This window comes from Mustela nivalis, assembly GCF_964662115.1.
Source record: "Mustela nivalis genome assembly, chromosome: 12".
Taxonomy (NCBI): Eukaryota; Metazoa; Chordata; class Mammalia; order Carnivora; family Mustelidae; genus Mustela; species Mustela nivalis.
The window spans coordinates 70,009,658-70,029,919 of record NC_139031.1 but is presented as its reverse complement, the minus strand read 5'-3'; the positions used below and the strand labels follow the sequence as shown (position 1 = coordinate 70,029,919).

The following is a 20,262-nucleotide window of genomic DNA, read 5'->3' as shown; positions in this document are numbered from 1 at the left end:
GCACCAAATTGTTGGGGTGAAGGCAGTAGTGGGAACCAACACAGGGAAGCATAGGATTACTGTGGCTCAAGCACAAAATACATGTTGGAAATAGTTATGATGGGAAAGGAAAGTTAGTGTCATATTGAAGAGGGTTTTTTGTTTGTTTGTTTTTAAGATTTTATTTATTTGACAGAGAGATCACAAGTAGCCAGAGAGGCAGGTAGAGGTTGGGGGGAGGGGGGAACAGGCTTCCTGCTGAGCAGAGAGCCCAATGTGGGGCTTGATTCCAGGACCCTGAGATCATGACCTGAGCCGAAGGTAGAGGCTGAACCCACTGAGCCACCCAGGTGCCCCCATATTGAAGAGTTTTGATTGCTCATTCCAGGTATATGGATTTTGTCCTGTTTGCCATTGGGGGTGGGGTCACTGGAAAGGAGGTTGGCCAGGCAGCAGGGTTGGAGCAGGTCACGGTGAACTCATGAGTGACTGTCCCAGACACAAGCTCTAGAGAGGAGCAAGAAGAGAACACCTTTTTCTAATTTGTATAAAGGCCCAATATATATTGCATATGGTACCCCAGTTGTCATCTGTAGTTTAGGAAAAGAATTCTAGCAACAAATATTTGTTCTTGGATTCAATTAACATTTATTGAACATCTCCTATATTCTCGATGCCATTGTAGGTCCTGGGTGCTCATGGGTAAATAAGACAGAACATCTCTACCCTCAGAACCCAGAGAAAGTAAGCAATGATGGTAGAAATCAGAGAACTATTTAGAAAGATGTTGCCCTACCCTTCGCCTTTCTCTATCCAATTCTGCCCACTCTGTAAAGTTCAGCTCAGTTCAGCCATCTTCCCCAGCAGGTGCCCCTCTTGATCTCCTTCCCCAGACCCTCTAGTTTAATACTTTTCTTAAACACTCTGATACTTAGCTTTTTTTTCTGATTACAGAAATAATATATGTTCTATATAGGAATTTTAAAACAATAGAAGTACATAATAATTTTAATAATTAAAATTAATAATTTTAAAACAATATAAGTACATACTCCATAGTCTCACTAAATATAACCACTTCCCATCAGTATTAGTATAAGGGAAAGTCTGATCTATTACTTCTCTACAGCCCCCAGTATATCCCTGGCATCATCCTCATCTTCATCATTACAAAATGGGCAGATCACTTCCAAAATTACGGTGTTATTTTTTTTTAAGATTTTATTTATTTATTTGAAAGACAGAAATCACAAGCAGGCAGAGAGGCGGGGGGGGGGGTGCGGGGGTAGGGGGAAGCAGGCTCCCCGCTGAGCAGAGAGCCCAATGCGGAACTCAATCCCAGGACCCTGAGATCTTGACCTGAGTGGAAAGCAGAGGCTTAACCCAGTGAGCCACCCAGGAGCCCCAAAGTTAGGGTTTTAGACTTTGTACCTGGAAAGAGTGCAGGATTCTTCTGTTTTACAACTTCATTGAGATATATCTCACATACCAGAAAGCTTACCCATTTCAAATGCACAGTTCAGTGGTTTTTAGTAGATTCGCAGAAGTTGTGCAGACATCACCACAATCTTAATTCCAGAACATTTCATCACTCTAAAAAGAAATCCTGTAGCCATCAGCTGTCACTTCACATTCCTGTAGCTCTACATCCCCCAGGGCCCCAGACAACCAGTAATCTTTCCGTTGCTGTGAATTTGAGATTTTAGACACTTCACATCCGTGGAATTATACAACATGCAGTCTTTTGTGACTGGCTTCTTCCACTTTAGTGTTGTATTTTCAGGGTTCATCCATGTTGTTGCTTGCGTCAGTATTCTGTTTCCTTCTTTCATTCTTTTCTTTTTTGTTTCCAGAGTAATACTCCGTTCTGTTCTTCTACCACATTTTATTTATCCCGTCTTCCATTGACAGACGTTTGGGTTGTTTCCACTCCTTAACTGTGAGGAATAACATTGCTGTGAGTGTGAAAGTGGCTGCTTTATTTTCTACCCCCCCCCCCACCAAGCAATGCATGAGGATTCCAGTTCCTCCGCATTTTCATAGGGTTCCTTTGAAAATAGGAACTCCCTCTACTCTGGACTGGATGGTTCTCAGGTAGGCTGGATGCCTGTTAATTATCCGTTCATTGTATGTTATATATAAAAGTTTTGCCTTCCAAGTTTATGGTAAAGTCTGAAAAGCTGCTTTTGAGTGAATCCTTTTCTTTGGGAAAAAAATACTTAGACAAATTGATATCCTTCACCAGAGGGACACATTTGATTATAGTCTTTCTTACAGCAATTACATGAATCCAGTGGTGTTTTGTTGTTGTTGTTGTTGTTGTTTTTAGTTTGTTTGTTTTTTTTTAATTCTGAGACAGAAACTGAGAGCCTGAATTTAGATATCAAGAGTTCAGGACTATTACTGACCCTATAGAATCTGTGCTACTTAAAACATGTTCTTTGAGGGTCAGTTGATTATTGACTTTAAGGGGAAAATAGTAGTAGTACAGATTAGTGTTTTTCTCTTCTTTTGTCTTGATGCATATTACTGAAGATGTAACATTCCTGGAAATAACAAATACAATAGGTCTGCAAGAGGAAATACCTTCAAAAACAGGGTAATGGTGGAATATTAGCTCAATTAAAGCATGAGACTAGGTTCAGGATTAAATAAAGCATTGATAGAGAAGGTATTAAAAACAGTACATAATTATGTCTGTGTCATCACATCTCTTTAAAAAATTTTTTCTAATTCCTTTAAACATAATAATTCCTCTTTGTCCTTACTAACTTACTCTATTTTTATTTGAAAATATATTTAAATAGTGTTAAGTACTCCTTTGGTAAGTTCTTTGCCATATGCCCAATTAAGACATCCCTCTCTTTTTTCATATTGCAGTTAGAATGCCTGAGAATCAGTAACAGCTACTTCCGTGTTCATTTTTTTTTTTAAAGATTTTATTTATTTATTTGACAGAGAGAGATCACAAGTAGGCAGAGAGACAGGCAGAGAGAGAGGAGGAAGCGGGAGGATGCGGGACTCGATCCCAGAACCCTGAGATCATGACCTGAGCTGAAGGAAGCGGCTTAACCCACTGAGCCACCCAGGCGCCCCTTCCGTGTTCATTTTAAACCCAAATTTTAATGGCACATGGGTGGCTCAGTCAATTCAAATGTCTGACTCTTGATTTTGGCTCCAGTCATGATCTCAGGGTGGTGAGATCGAGCCCTACATCGAGCTCTATGCTCAGCAGGGAGTCTGCTAGAGCTTCTCTCTCCCTCTCCTCCTATGTGCACTCTCCCTCTCTCTTCCTAAAATAAATAAATAATTCTTTTAAAAAATTTTTAAGAAGTAAAATAAAATAAAAAAAAGTTTTAGTTTTACTAAAGTAAAACTTCATTGAGGGCAAGTGTCACAGGAAGTATGTGGAAATCTCTTAAGACAGATGGTCAGCAACTTCTTCCAAATATATTTATGAAGATGGTGATGTTCTATGAGTGTTACTTCAGTGTTTCTCATGTATTTAAATTCATACCCTTTATTACTGGTGATGAACATTATAACAAAATGGAAGTGTTAATCTGTTTTGATGGAAATGAGAAGTAGTAGTACAGATTAGTGTTTTTCTCCTCTCAAACTAAAAGCAATATCCAGACAAAACAGTCCTCAGTGCTGGTGGAATTCCCTAGAATTGTCCACAGCCGTCGATATCTTCCCCTTGGATTCTGAGTTCACCAGCTAAGAGCTAGGAGCTCGGGACCAAGTTGGATGTGTGTAGATATATAAATAAGATACAGATTAGGCAGGTAGCTAGGTAAGTAGATGGGCAGGTAGGTAGATAGATAGACAAATGGACATAGGAAACATACAACTATCATGTTTAGAGTAAGAAATTCAGAATCTCCAGTTAAAGTTTTAGATAAAAATTACTAAATCCAAATCTTTTGTCTTGATGCACATTATAAAATATAAAATATGGTTATAGAGAAACTAGTTATTGGATGAAGACGATAATTCCATTGCCTTATTGCTAGCATTATATCGTACCTCAAAATAACGTATGACTGTGGAACAACAGAATCTCATTACGTTGTGTAATTGTTGATCGCTTTAGAGATTAGAGATTGAAACCTAGTTTCCTTTCTGGAAACAAGAGGAGATAATAAGAGCATGTTAATTTAAAGGGCGAATCTTTAACTGAGTAATGACCAGAGTGCCTTAAAGTATGGAGGTTCTTGATTTTCTTTTTCCATACATGTGTTTTGTGTGTTTGTAGCTAAAGAAGTTGAGTAATAGTTGACATTTATGATTATTATTATTATGATTATTTCTAGCAAGGTAGAGGGACAGTTAGGTATGGTTGCTATGGCAACCTTGTACCACATGGGCTAAGAGGCATTCCCCCAACTCCACATTTTCCTTTTCCCTCCTTTTTTTTTTTTTAAAGATTTTATTTATTTATTTGACAGAGATCACAAGTAGGCAGAGAGGCAGGCAGAGAGAGTGAGAGGGAAGCAGGCTCCCTGCTGAGCAGAGAGCCCGATGCGGGATTCAATCCCAGGACCTTGAGATCATGACCTGAGCCGAAGGCAGCGGCTTAACCCACTGAGCCACCCAGGCGCCCCTCCTTTTCCCTCCTTAACTGATTCCTGAAGATTTGCAGTCTTTGGGATCTCAGAGCCACCATGCCGGGTCACAGAGGGACACGATCAACTATAAGCCTTCCTTGTCTCCTAGCAAGGAGAGAACAAGTAATTCACGTGCCCAGGATGAACAGGGTGCAAGTGTCGAGAGAGTTCAGCCAAGAAGATGAAAGTGAGCAAGTGTCATTAGTATGCCGAGCTTCCAGACCAAGGTCTGGTACACCACAACTGTAAAATGACAGACCCAGAGTGAGACGACAGAAGCCAAGTTAGTCTGTGAAGAGCAGAAACAGGAGACCATGAGTTGGTCTTCTGATGATAAGAACAAACACTGTTACTGGTAAGAGAAACTAAACTTTGTCCAGAGAATAGGAATATGAAATATTTCTCTGATAGCTTCAGCTCTGTTAACCATAAAATATAAAACACCCGCCTTCTGCAGGTGGGGACCAGAGGCCCAATAAATCTCTAGCTTCTTGGGAGAGTTGTCTGCAGCCCTCTCTGAGAGACAAAACATAGGACACCGTATTAAAAACAATTACAAATTCTTGGCCGATACTATTTTTTACCTTAAAAGGAAAAATAAGAGTTCAGGGTCATTGGCAAAGCTATGAGAAGCTCTCAATAATTTTGGTTTTCATAGTACAAAAATAGTAACTATAATATGAAATGAAGTGATAAACATTGGCATTGTATATAATTAGGAAGAATGGGTACAATGGAGTTAGTTTCCATTGATCTGTTATCTGCATTAATGTTGGTACATCACTGATAATGACTTCAATAGAGAAGAAAAGGGAAGGAGGAATGAAGGATTGTGTGTGCGGAAAAAGAGTCTGACTCAGCTCCTCATAGTCTGAGGTTCATCTATTTTAGATCGCTATTTAGCTCTCTATGTAGGATCCATAGCTCCCATTTCTGCTTTTCTTGCTGGCAGTTGCCTTCATCAGATAAAATGGTCCAGGTTCCATCTTTCTTGAAGGAAACATGATATACAAACTGAATGAGATTTTTTAGTTTGTTTTGTTTTTATTTGGTTGGTTGTATTTTTATCACTGAGGGAGGGTGTAAGAAATCATGTAAGCAGTTTCCCCCTTCACAGAAATCTCCCTAGACTGTGCGCTTGCTCAAAAGGAATTACCTTCAAATACTTAACTTTCACAGAAGGTATTTCCTCTGCAGTATGCTCTGAAATTATGGCTAGATCATGAAAATGATTATGATGGTTCAACATTCTGACACTCTAATCCTGAGGTCCTTGATCTGGGGTCCCCGGATCTATTAATGGAATCAGTTCAGACTGTATGAAAAAAATCTGCATGTAGTTTTAGCGATGTCATTTTCTGAAGAGAATTCATTGGTGTTCCTCTGGTTCTCAAGTTTGGCAATAACTCAGAAAGTTTTAAGAATCATCACAGCCTGAAGGGCACCTGGGTGGCTCACTTGATTAAGCATCTGACTCTTGATTTTGGCTCAGGTCATGATGTCAGGGTTGTGAGGGCTCCATGCTGGTCATGGAGCTTGCTTAAGATTCTCTCTCTGACCCTCCCCTGCCTCTCTCACAAAGGAAAAAAAAAAAAAAAAGAGGAATTACTGTGATATATGTAGTGCTTAGAAAAATAGCCCTCCAGTGACCATGATTACATACTTTTTGACAGAAAACTCTCGTTGCCATAAATTGTTTTCTAGTCTCTCTAAATTATGCCTTTCATTTCACACCTTGATTCCTAATAATTGCCCTCTACCTTGTGCCTAAAATCAACCCATTAGAATTTTTCCTTTGGGGCACCTGGGTGGCTCAGTGAGTTAAGCCTCTGCTTTCCACTCAGGTCATGATCTCAGGGTTCTGGGATGGAGCCCCACATCAGGCTCTCTGCTCAGCAGGGAGCCTGCTTCCCTCTCTCTCTCTGCCTGCCTCTCTGCCTACTCTACTACTCTGTGTCGAATAAATAAATAAAATTTTAAGAAAAGAATTTTTCCTGTTAACAAAGTACTGAGTGGGGCACCTGGGTGGCACAGTCCATTAAGCATCTGACTCTTGGTTTCAGCTCAGGTCATGATCTCAGGGTCATGAGATTGAGCCCCATGTTGGGCTCTGAGCTCAGCTTGGGATCTGCTCCAGACTGATACACACAACACACATTCTCTCCGCACCCCCCCCCCACCTCGGCCCCTTCCCCATGTGTTCTCATGCTCTCTCTCTCTCTCTCTCTCTCTTTCTCTAAAATAAATAAATCTTTTTTAAAGAATAAGAAAGTACTGAGAGAGACAGGGTTTAACTTTACTGTGTTAATCCAAGCATGAGCAGTTTTACGTCCTGCTTGGACCAAGGTCCTCAATAATTGATTATGAGAACTCTGGTGCTATGTAATTGCTTGTATAAACTCTTATCACAAAAACTCTGGGAGGTCAGTAATTAGAAAACAAAAGAGCTTTTCTGTATTAGCATCTCAGGCCCCAGTTCATTGTTCATGACATCTCCTATGGAACTCTACCCCCCCCCACGCCCCTTGAAGAATGGCAAAAGGAACAAAACCCAAACAGCTTATTGAAGCTGATGAGGCTGGGTTTGTTTTTTCCCCCACTTTTGTATACTTCATACAATGTACCTTCTATTTAATTATTATGTTTAAAATGGAATTTGAGTGATTTCCCCCCATGATAACATGAAGCTGTCTGGTTTTTGTTTTTTTGTTTTTCTTTCCTTCCAAATGGCCCCAGTGTTCAAAGTCAGAACTTTTGAAAGGACTTAACAGAGCATCATGAGACGTGATAGGTGCTTAGGGTACAATTTTAATGCCAGCAGACTGGAAAACAAACAGCATAACCCAGACAAGGCATGACTTTGTTCTCTAGCATTTGTGTGAAGAGGAAATAAGATCTTTCTGGGATGTGCTCTGGCTCACAGGTGTGGAAGAGAAGATGTCACATTCCTGACTTAACCACATTGTATGTGGGATTCTGGTATTGCCTCACCTCCCACAATAAGGGCTCAACTCCCTTAACTCTATTGGTGCTTTTGTTTCAGTCAACCCCAAGTGGACACTAAAAAAGCACGCGGCATCCCTTCATCTCATGAGCCTGGTGTGCACTGGCTAATGTCACTGCATTCTTGGGCTCTGTTGCCAGTGGAAGGGAGAGCTTGACCCCAGGCCTGCAGGCGCTGTTCTTTGCTCTGCCGCTAAACCATGGAGCTGTTGGCATTTTAATTGTTTTATGCCAGGAGGAAACCAATTGTGTTGATCTGAGTGTCTTATTCATCAGACATTACAGCCTTCACATTTTTAATGAGCCAGACCTCCCAGTCCACGACGTGTGACGACAGTGATTCAAGACAGGAGTGTAGTGATGATGTTTTCTAATTTATCACAGTGCTCTTTAAAAGATTTGACAATATTTCAGATCTCCAAACACTGCAGTTTGAAAGTCTGAGGTCGTGTGCTAATCAAAACCAGTAAATCATGTTTGAGTTATAAAGGACAGCAGAGCAGGAAAGCTAGGATTTAGTGCACATTTTCCTTTTCCTTTTAAATGCATTGGCAAATATAAAAACTCAAGTGAACAAACTATTTAATGAGTACCTGAGGCATCTTTCTGGTGCGTGGTGATTGACATGAGGGCGGGAGAGAGGTATACTGTGGGGAGTCAGGCCACATTTGCACTTCTCGTCCTGTGAGAGTAGCAGCCCTAGCCACCTCTTCTGTGAGGCTCAGCACAGGCATGTATGAATTTAAATAGGTAGGATTTATTGAAAGTGCAACTGAGAATTGTGTTGAAGAATAAGCTGATGGTCTTGAATTCAACAACCTCATTAGAGCAGAATGGGATTGACCAGGGCTTTGATTTAAAAAAAAAAAAAAAAAAAAAAAAAAACCTTACAGAGGAAGGTCTAAAATGCAGAGTCCAGGAGAGGTGAAAAATCCCTTGGCAGCTGAGCAGAGGGCAGTCTCATATCCCACCCACTTCTCAACAAATCTTTCGCCACTCTTAGGGGTTAGTGTTTGCAACACTTTGTGACTCGCGTTTTGAGACTAGAGCATCAACGTGTCTTTGTTCGTGTAGTACTGGCTCTGTTTATATAATAAAGTTGGGAGTAACAGCTTGTCAACCCTGTTGTCTCTGGGAGGGTGACCGACTCCTGATTTGCCCCAGTTTTAAAATTGAGATTCCTCCATCCTGGAAACCTCCTTCAGGCCTGGCAAACTGGGACAGCTGGTCCCCCTAGTTCCTAGAAAGGTGGTGGGTTCCTCTAGTGAGTGCTGTGGGCACTTAAACCTGAGCAGACAGACACCTCCTGCTGCCAAAAATACCACAGGCCTTGAACCAGTGGCTCAAGGAATAGAACTTTAAACAAAACAAAACAAAACAAAAACACTCCATTTTATAAAATCTATTATTTTCTTACCATCATGTTCTTTTTTTAGGCACTTTCATTTAATGAGCAAATAAATGGAAATATACTTCGAATGAGAGAAAATGGTACCTGAACACAAAATGCTAGTATTTACTCCTCACAGCACATATTTGGTAGATCCACCTCTCAGAACTCATCTTGGCTATTAGATGTACTAACTTGTGGGGCACCTGGCTGGCTCAGTCAGTGGAGCATGCAACTCTTGATCTCAGGGGTTGTGAGTTCAAGCCCCATGCTGGGGCGAAGATTATTTTAAAATGAGATCTTTTTTTTCCCTTTTTTTTTTTTTAAGATTTTATTTATTTATTTGACAGAGAGATCACAAGTAGGCAGAGAGAGAGAGGAGGAAGCAGGCTCCCCACTGAGCAGAGAGCCCGACGCGGGACTCGATCCCAGGACCCTGAGATCATGACCCGAGCCGAAGGCAGTGGCTCAACCCACTGAACCACCCAGACGCCCCTTCCCTTTTTTTTAATGGCAAAAAAATTTATATTAGATTTAGCAGCTGGACTCAGTTCGGATGATCCCAATTTTGTTGGCAACATCCAAAGCATCATAGTCAGGGGCCAGCAGAACATATGTCTTCTTCTCTCCATCAGGCCTGATCAAGGTGTTGACCTTGGCCACATCAATGTCCTAGAGCTGCTTCACAGCCTGTTTGATCTGCTGCTTGTTGGCCTTGACCTCCACAATGAACACAAGTGTGTTGTTGTCTTCTGTTTTCTTCATGGCTGACTCAGTATCAGTGGGAACTTGATGATGGCATAGTGATGAAGCTTGTTTCTCCTGGGAGTGCTTTTTTGAGGGTATTTGGGCTGCCTTTAGCGAGGCAGAGTCTTGGGTCATTGGAAAGTAGTGACAGTGACCGGCAGATCTTTTTTGTGTGACTGTGGGTGCCTTTCAGCACCACTTTCTTGGCCTTCAAAGCCTTTGCTTTGGCTTCGGCTTTAGGAGGGGCTGGAGCTTCCTTCTAAGCTTTCAGCACCATCTTTGTGAAAGGCAAAATGAAATCTTTTTTTTTTTTTTTAAGATACAGTAATTTGTTATAGCAGTATAGCCAGTATCAAAATACTTTATTATAATTTTGTGGAGATGCCTATCCAGTGACTCAATATGTAGATACTTTCCATGACTCAGCACTTAGGGTCCTTGATCTTGGTCTGGAAGTTGTTCCTTGGCGGTATTCACCTGGTGGGGCAGCTATGGGAAGGAGTTGGTGGGAGGTGAGCTGGCTATCCAGCATATGCATCCCCCAGTATGGCCTTGTGGGACCTTCCTGGGGAAAGAAACGTGCTATGGTAGTGAATGTGTTGTTCTGTGATGGTATCAGAATAGATGTCAGTGCTAGAATAAGATTTCCATTTTCCTGCCTGCATTCAGCAGAATACCCTGTGAAAATTATATGGCTTATGGGGAAAAAGAGAGTAAGAGGCAGACAGCTCAAAATGTATTCAACTTAGTAACCATAATGTTTCTGTCTGTTCAGGCCTCTATAACAGAATACCATAGAATGGTGGCTTTACAAACAACAGAAATTTATTCCTCACAGTTCTGGAGGCCAGAAGCCCAAGAGCAAGGCACCAGTAGATTCATGTCTGATGAAGACCCTCTTCCTCTTCTTTTTGTGTCCTCACATGGTGAAGGGTGAGAGAGCTCCCTAGGGTCTCTTTAGTAAGGGCACTAATCCCATTCATGTGAGTTCCACCCTGGTGATCTAATCACCCCCAGGAGTCCACCTGAAGCTACCATGGCACTGGGGATTAGGTTTCAATATAGGAATTTGGGGGGCATACAACATTCAGTCTAGAGCACAGAGCACTCATCAAAAGCAATAAAAACACTAATAAAAATATTAGCATCTCTTACAAGTGAAAGAAGATTGATGAAAGGGTTGAAGATGTAGAATTTTGAAGCAAATGTGCCAAGATCTAGGAGAATTGTATAAGAAACAGTTAATTCCAAGACAGAGCATGTGCCAAACCAAGGCAAGAGGAAGTATGTAGGCAAACAGACAGCATGTACAGTACTATTCACCTCTTCAACTCCCATGCAACTGTCTATGTCTCTTGCATATGGCTGCCATGACTTGGTGGCTCAGAACGTCCACAATAGATTTAAGTCTCTCTCATGAACTAATCTGACTTCTGGTTTATGCTGACACCATTCTTTATGTACCAGCCATTTGTAATCTAATTTCAACCCCAGAAATTTGTGTTGTAGCTTTGCAGATTTCTGCAATACAGTGGTTCGTAAGACAGAATGACACTGTAGGGGTGATGATACTATGTTGAATTCAAAACCCTTAGCATGGAAACTTCTTCTGCTTCAACACTTTGGATAATAATACTAGACAAGTTTTAATTTGAAAGAAAAAAATCCACCCAAAATGAAGTCTCAGATCTCCTCTCAGATCTTTTAATTAAAGTCAGACATCAACCCTCGTGTTTCTCTGACTGCTAAATACTTAGAAGTGGTTTTATGATATTTGTGTGTGTTCATTTTAAGTTGTAAAAAATTCACACACTGCTAGGTTACATAGCTTTGTATTTGGTTTATCTAAATATAGTTTAGTAGGACTGTAATATATAAGGAAGGGTAAAGAGTCAGAATCCTGTTTAATTAACTTATCCCACTTAGCAGCCAGTCAGTTATAAAGGTTTGCTGAGCAAGTAAATCTTCCAATATGAAATCTTTGAAAAAAATAAGTCTCATTTGGTAAAGGTTTTGCTCTTCTTAATTTTGTCATTGAAACTATTTCAGCAAGCTATTTCAAACCTCACAGTGTATATATTTGTGTGTGTGTGCATATATGATTATATACATATGATTTAAAGACATATTTTGTGTGTGTATATGTATATATATGTAAAAGATGGCCTGTGTCTTGGATGTTCTTAGAAGACCTACATCAGTACTTTCCTTGTCTGTCTGCACTCCTCTTGGCCTTCACCAAGACGGAATATACTCCCAGAATCGCCATCCCCATGGGTCTAAAATATGACTAGTCTTTTACATAAGGCCGATTTAATAAACAGTCACACCATGAAAATACAGCGTTCTTTTCAATTACTACTAATTATACATCACACAATGCCCAGTATTTAATGAGGATTTCGGCAAATGTTCACTGATAATGATGATTATTGAAATGATATGTTAAGTCCGTTTTCCTTGTGTGAGAAATGTTTTGTTTTGAAATGTTAGACTTATAGCCTTGCTTGAAAATTTTTAATTAAAATCTCCACTTTGGCATGAAGCTTAAAATGTGCAAAGTCACTGCAATTAGTGCATTGTGCATCCATATGGATGTTACCAAACGGCTTTCAACTTAAAGGATTTGAGCTATTTTGAATGATGGACCTTCTGTTAAGCTTAAAACAAAGCCTGTCTATCCCTGCATTCATTTTAATTAATATTCTCTTGCTGGTCTCAAAGATATGTTGCCTTCTGGGGACTGGGGGGAATGGTGAAGAAGAAACATGATTATCGTAAGTGAGAAATAAGTTAGAGAAGTAGGTTTGCCATTTTTCTACTTCCTTCAAGAAGCTTCAGTGCAACCTCAGAGTAACTGGAAAACACTGATTTCAGATGTTCTAAAAGAAAACCTATATTTCTAGCCAAATCATAACATAACTCACTTTAAAAAAAAATGAAGAAATTAAGCTGTCACCAGATTTTTTTAGATCAGTATAAAGATTAAAACTTACCATGTTGAATGTGACATTTATATAAAATCTACAGTATGAAATTGGAGTATGTATGTTCTATATATACAAATGAGTATATGCGCCATATATGTATATACTTGTATTTATACATATTTTTACTTCTGAGAGATCTGTACTTGCTTAGTTGCTTTAGGGTTTAGTAACCTTATTTCTGGAGTTAGTTTTCTGTAAGTAGTGAATGCTGCTGAAGATGAATTAAGTACAAAAGATTAATTTTGTTGCTTTTCTTAGTATTTTAAGCAGTATTGAACTCAAAGTGGCACAGCCTCTTTAGTAGATTTTTTTTTCCCCCTGGATATTTTCCATGTGAAAGCTTATCAATATGGTGCTTGGGGAGGGAAAGCATTCTGTACTTTGTTTTCCACAATATCAGAACAAATTCTATAGACAGTTATATATGTTAGTTAAGGCCCTGATTTTCTAACTGTTTCAGACGTCTCAAGCCACTTTCCATGTACCTTCAAAAAGCTACTCACTTTGATGGCCACTGGAATCCTTTGACTTTACCAGTTTAGGCCAATTTCGAATGCTGGTTTAAAAGTAGACCCCTAAAATGATCCAAAAATATCTTCACTGAATTCTCAAGAATAAGATAAATGTGAAAATTACAAAGCAGAATTATAGTTTACCAGAACATGTGGGTAAAATAATTCATGTAGCATATGACTAGAAAGGCATAAAATCAGTAAGTCCACTCTAGAATACTACCATCCCAGGTCCTGTTTTGATTTTTCCTTTTATTTCAGCATGATGGAAATTCATTCCCCACAGCCACTAGATTTGGCACAAAGATAACCTAATTTTTCCATATTGTCTGAATGTTTAATTTTTATTCCCCCCTTTTTAAAGCATGTCATTAATTACATATCTATCTGTAAGTGACTCCTTATTTACCGGTGGTTTGGAGTCTACATTTGAAAAGAAGATTGGAACTGGTTTTATCTTACAGAAGAACAGATAAAAGCTAAACTTGGTCAAATTCTATTGCTTTTCTCAAAGGTAACTTCATATTTTATAATTCTATACTGTCTTCACTATTGTGAGGCAGCTTTCTCTCTGTCAGATTTTAATAATTCTTTCCTCTCTGTTAGGCATCATTTAACAAAGGGTCTCTCAAACAGAAATGAGCGGATTACCCTACAGCCTCACATACATCCTGGTGAATATCCTGTTCACAATTTAGGCGATGAAAGGAAAACCTACAGTTGTTTTAATTTGGAACCAAAATAATCACTTCTCTCCAGTGAGGCTTAGAGGGGAAGAAAATGGGCCAGAGTCTTTCTGTAGGAAAAAAAAAAAAAAAAAAGACTACTTCGAAGAGGGGCAGTGCAGCAGGGGAAAAAATAAAATAAAACAATAAAACAAACACAAAGCCTCTGAGTGGGTAAATAGGCTAGTGAAAGAAAGGCCGTCTGATCGCATTGGTAGCACCCTAAGCTGGGGTCCTCAGCTGTATGGTCCCGCCAGCCTGCAAACTGCGTGTGTGTATGTAGGGGTGTGTGTGTGTGTATGTACACACAGAGACTTAATGGGGAGCACAGAGGGAATTAGAACAAGCCTGGCCCGTTTTTAATTTGGGTCTGTTTGCTTGCATTTAGCACTTAAGGGCTCCTACATTCAGTTTGCTCAAAAGAGTGATGAAGCACTCCTTGCTTATGCCTCAAATCAGAAATGCATGAAGTGCAGCTGCAGAGATAATACATTTTCCCCAAAGGCTTTGGCTGAGCAAATTAGGTGTCAATGGGGTGCCTGCGCAGGCAGTACTCTCTCTAATTAGTCTCTTGAGCCTAGTTGGTGGCGGGTATGAGATGATCTAATCAATTGGTCTGTGTCTGATGGTTCGTGTAAAAATCCTACCAGGCAGACTCTCTCCCACAGGTCACCCACCTGCACAGCGGGACTGCTCATTTTCATTTTTCATCTCCTCCATCACATGACGCTGACAGTTGGTTTTAAGAAAATTGAATCCAAAAAATATCTAGTTCAGAGGGCACATGGGTCAGAACAAAGTTGCATTATGGGTACCAGCGATCCAATTAATTAATATTTATAGCCGAGAAGCTCTATGTAGATATTTCTGAATAAGGATTTTATCAATAAAATCCAATTTCTTGTCTAAAACATTCATTTCTAGGGAAAGAACATTGTAAAAGCAGGAAGCAAGATAAAAATGGCATCTGTTAATCGGATGATATATATACCTATGAGTGTGCACTTAGTTGAGCTTATGGTCACACTCACTGTTCATTTGTATTGTATATGTGGTCTGTTTTACTAATCAATTAAATGTAAGGGAAGGACATACGTTGCTATTATATTTTGCTTCCCTGGGAATATTGTATACCCTCACTCCTTCTACCCACCTCCCCATACATCAAACATATGATTACATTTAGATCTTAAAGAATTTTTCTAGCAATAAACTGACTTACCTTACATAGTCCTTGAAAATTGAAACGAATACTGAGACTGCCCAAGGAGGGTGAAGGGGCATGTCATGCTGCTGCTGAACAGTGTTAGGGTACTTGGCACACAGTTGGGGCTATAGAGTCCTCTCACATAGGTGGGAAAGAGGATACCTCTTGTTGGCACCTCCTTTCTTTTTTATTCCTGGCTCCTTCCATTAAATGTCTGAGCCCAAACCCAAATAAAGGACTTATCTGTAATTACTGTGTTCACCATTTATTATCCAATTACTATTATTACGCATTCTTCTTTATTATCCAATTCTGCTTATGCCTTGGGTTAGGGACGTACTGTACTTCTAGAGATTCCACTTAAAGAATCAGGACGGAGGCAAAGACAGACACCACCAATGGCTAAAAAAATGTTTAAACCAACCCAGCAGTATAGTAACATGCCAATGGATTATGGTAACAACATCATTTATTATTACATCAAATCAGGTATCCTGAAAATTACATCATTCAAATAGAATGTCATGTGGTAAAAAAAAAAAAAAAAAAAAAAAAAAGAAAGAAAGAAAAAAGAAAAAAAAAAAAACTTGACGCACAGGAAAGTGGTTATTCCACCAGCCTTTCTTGGCTAATGGTGTATCTGTGGATTGTCAGCACTGTACCTGTGCTCTTGACCACGAGAGCACAGGCCCAGCGTTCGCCCTCCGTCAATGCGCTGTGAGGGAACCCTGGTTCTAAACACATACTCCACTCCTGAATTTTCAGATTCCACCTCCTCCCTTCCTATTCATTCAGCAGGGGTTTCCTGAGTATCTGAGCAATGGCTTGGCTACGCTCTAGGGACACAATAGTCAACAAAACCAGTTTAATCAGGAACATAAAGATGCCACCTGACTCCCTATTTTCTCCCTCACAGGAAATGTCCCCATATGGGAGGGACATTTGAAGTCACTTGTTCAGGAGGTCAGCCTGGGCAGGTGTGCATTCTGGGGATTAGAGTGGTAGAATGGAGGAGAGCAGTTGGCCCTTGAACAACACCAGTTCGATGGAGCCACGTCTATGCTTGCATGCTGATTTTTTTTATACATAAAAAACAGTACTGTAAATGTATTTTCTCTTACGATTTTCTTAAGAATACTTCCTTTGCTCTAGCTGACTGTATTGTAGGAATATAATACATGATATGTATCTAAAATATGTGTTGGGGCTCCTGGGTGGGTTAAAGCCTCTGCCTTGGGCTCAGGTCATGATCCCAGGGTCCTGGGATCGAGCCCCGCATCGGGCTCACTTCCTCACATCAGAACCTGCTTCCTCCTCTCTCTGCCTGCCTCTTTGCCTACTTGTGATCTCTCTCTGTCAAATAAATAAATAAAATCTTAAAAAAATATATATGTGTTAACCAGCTATTCATGTTACCACTAAATCTTCCAGTCAATGGTAGGCAGGTAGTAGTAAAGTTTTTGGAGAGTCAGAAGTTCTATGTGATTTTCAACTGTGTAAGGGGCCAGTGCCCCAGTCCTTACATTGTTCAAGGGTCAACTATATGTCCTTTCTGTGTGGTGATAGGAACGCTATGCCTCGGTAAGATGGTGTCAGGAAAAACCCACAGCTCTCCCATTGGTCCAGGGTGGGCAAGCTTCCCGGAAGAGCGGCAACCTCTGTTTAAGCAACGTGGAAGAGAATTAGCCTTTTTTTTTCATCTGCGTAATCAAAATGTCAAGTTTGGTAGCAGGCTTGGGGACTAGCTGAAGATGCCTATAGACAGGTGTGTTTGAAATGTTGTGGGGACAGGTGTTCTCTGTCTTTGATGTCACAGGCCTCAATAAAGATGTCAGTACAGAAGTCAGAATGCATGATTCCATGGGAGCCACAAGGAGAGCACAAGATGGATTTACTTCATTTCCCTGGAAGAATGGGGGTTAAGGCGGTTGGTCTCCTTTTGTTATTTTTGCTAGGGTGGTCACTTGTTTAGGAAGAGATTTGGAAAAGGCATATCTGGGCAGCCTGGCAGGAGTAAGGACTGGCCAAGTGAGCCACAAGCAGCAAGTACATGAGATAATATCTGAGGTGTTTGGACTTAGTGATAACAAAGGGCCTGTGTGTGATATGCACCCACCCAGGCTTCTCCCTCCCCACCTGATCTCTCCCAGAAACTTAAGGTAGGGGCTTTTGTTTACATTTATCTCAGTCACTGAGGACAGAGAATTCTTAAGAATGGAATATTACCTCTATCTCATACCACATTAAAAAAGCAACTCAAGGGACGCCTGGGTGGCTCAGTTGGTTGGACGACTGCCTTCGGCTCAGGTCATGATCCTGGAGTCCCGGGATCGAGTCCCACATCGGACTCCCAGCTCCATGGGGAGTCTGCTTCTCTCTCTGACCTTCTCCTCGTTCATGCTCTCTCTCACGGTCTCTCTCTCAAGTAAATAAATAAAATCTTTAAAAAAAAAAAAAAAGCAACTCAAAATGGATTGTAGATCTAAAAGTAAGGACTAAAACTATAAAACTCTTAGAAGAAAATGTAAATCTTCATAACCTTAAATTTGATCATGGAATTTTAGATATGACACCAAAACTATAAGCAACAAAAGAAGAAAATGGATAAATTGGACTTCATCCTAATTAAAAAGTTTTGTGCATCAAAGAATATTATCAACAAGTGAAAAGACAGTCCACAAAATGGGAGTAAATGTTTGCAAATCAAGGGATTGATATCTAAAATATATAAAAATTGGGCACCTGGTGGTTCAGTGGGTTAAAGCCTCTGCCTTCAGCTCAGGTCATGATCCCAGGGTTTTGGGATCGAGCCCCGCATCGGGCTCCCTGCTCAGTGGGGAGCCTGCTCCCCCCTCTCTCTGTGCCTGCCTCTCTGCCTACTTGTGATCTCTATCAAATAAATAAATAAAATCTTAAAATAAATAAATAAATAAATAAAAGTAAAAATAAAATATATAGAAAGTCCTACAACTCAGCAACTGAAAGACCAACAACCGAAATTTAAGAGTGGACAAAGGACTTGGAATACAAATTTCTCCAAAGAAGATACGCAGATGGTCAACAAGGACACGAAAAGGTGCTCAAACTAATCATTAGTTAAATGCAAATCAAAACCAGAAAATAACAAATGTTGTCAAGGGTGTTGCAAAGAAACCATAACCTGTATATATCACTGGTAGTAATATAAAATGGTGTAGCCGCTGTGGAAAATCGTTTGCCAGTTCTCCAAAAGTTAAGCATAAAATTGCCACATGGCCCAGCAATTCCACTCCTAGGTATTTACCCAAAAGAATTGAAAACAGGTATTTAAATACTTGCACATAAATGTTCATGGCAGCACTATTCATAATAGCAGAAAGGTGAAAATAGACCAGATATACATCAACTCATGAATGGATAAAAAAACGTGGTCTGCCATACAGTAAAATATTACTGGCCCTAAGAGGGGATGAAGTACTGATACATGCTACAACATAGAGGAACATTATGCTAAGTGAAAGAAGTCAGACACAACATGTCACATATTGTATGATTCTGTTTGTATGAAATATCCAGGATAGGTAAATACATAGAGACAGAAAGCAGATTCGAGGTTGCCTGGGGGCTGTGGCAAGAGGAGAATGGGAGTAACTGCTTCAAGGATAGAGGGTCTCCTTTGTGGGTAACAAAAATGTTCTGGAACTAGACAGGGGATGTTTGGATAACATTATGAAAATCCTAAATGCCACTAAATTATATCCTTTACAATGGTTAATTTTAGGTTCTGTGAATTTCACCTCAATAAAAAGGAAAAGATGGAAGGTTAACCTTCCAAAAAACTATCCTGTTAAGCAGAGGATATGAGTCGGGAGTAGGGAGGATGCTATTCTTTTTTAAAATATTTTATTTATTTGACAGAGAGAAATCACAACTAGGCAGAGAGGCAGGAGGAAGCAGACTCCCTGTGGAGCAGAGAGCCTGATGTAGGGCTCGATCCCAGGACCCTGGGATAATGACCTGAGCTGAAGGCAGAGGCCCTGACCCACTGAGCCACCCAGGTGCCCCTGGGAGGATGCTATTCTTAATAGTAAGGGCTGGAACTTTTTGCTTTCTTGGTCAAGGTAGCCTCACGTGGGCAGTAAAGTTATTACCACGAAGCCCTCATGACCAGCTGTGTCTAATAAAAGGCCAAAGTTCTTTTCCTGCTCGGGAAGATGACAGTGTTGCACCATAGACTGGTGACAAGCAGGCCTAACCAGGCCTCAGTGACCTTGAACTTTAAATGGAAATGAGGGCTTGTTTCTGGAATTTGGTGGAGCTGGAGTCTCTGGCCTGTGTGACTTGATCCTGGGAGTCTTTCTTTTCATCCTTCCTGGCAAGACATGCCTTTCCCATCCGAAGGACTCAATGAAAATTTTTAAGGACCAAAAAGAAATGTGGAGAGGAAGAGTAAACACTCCTTCTTTCTTCTTGAACCACTCACATGGAAGTAGTTACCAAGTTTAAGCAGGCACCCCTGGAAATGCACAGTCGTATGCAGGATGGTGGGAAGAGGCTGGCAATTCAGGTCCTGCTGGCCAATTTTCCTTCTGTTGAAACTAGGTCTGATAACAGGCAATGAAGGAATTATATACAGCTGGGCTTTTTCTAAAAGCATGTAGGTGATCCATTTTTCTATTTCATGGCCATAAAAATGAACACAAGGATCTGTCCTTTTTTAATGATCTGTATGATGCTACAGGCACTTAATTAAGACCTGTATCACTACTAATGATTTGGGGAAGGAAATTTGCTGAATTTCTTTTTCTCTAAATAATCCAAGAAGAGGTTAGACCATTTAAGTTCATGGAGTTAAATTATTTTAAGGGGGAAAAAAATGGAGTCAGAACATTTGTTTATCGTGTTAAGAGAACTGTTTTTGGTGAAGGAGACCACTCTGGGTGGCAGCAGAGAAAACGGATAAGACTCACTTTTAGCCTAACCAATTTTGATGTCTCGTGTAATTTAGAAAAAAATGAATGATGTAAGTTTTTTCTTTCTTTCTTTTTTTCTTTTCTTTCTTTCTTCCTTTTTTTTTTTTTTTTTTTTAATATATAGCAATTTTCTCTTTTCCTCCTTCC

General features: G+C 40.1%; 1 protein-coding gene and 1 long non-coding RNA gene across 11 annotated transcripts in view; one reads left to right on the top strand and one right to left on the bottom strand.

Annotated features, from left to right (window-relative positions):
* Window positions 1–20,262, top strand: part of CDK14 (cyclin dependent kinase 14) — a 575,914-nt gene that overhangs the window by 552,232 nt on the left and 3,420 nt on the right. The gene's annotated exons all lie outside the window — the stretch shown is intronic.
* LOC309844922 lies at window positions 1,786–20,257 on the bottom strand. The gene is made up of 4 exons (XR_014300963.1): window positions 20,113–20,257; window positions 15,179–17,603; window positions 14,634–14,724; window positions 1,786–1,916 (listed from the first exon to the last, which is right to left on the bottom strand). It is a non-coding gene; the product is annotated as an uncharacterized lncRNA (long non-coding RNA).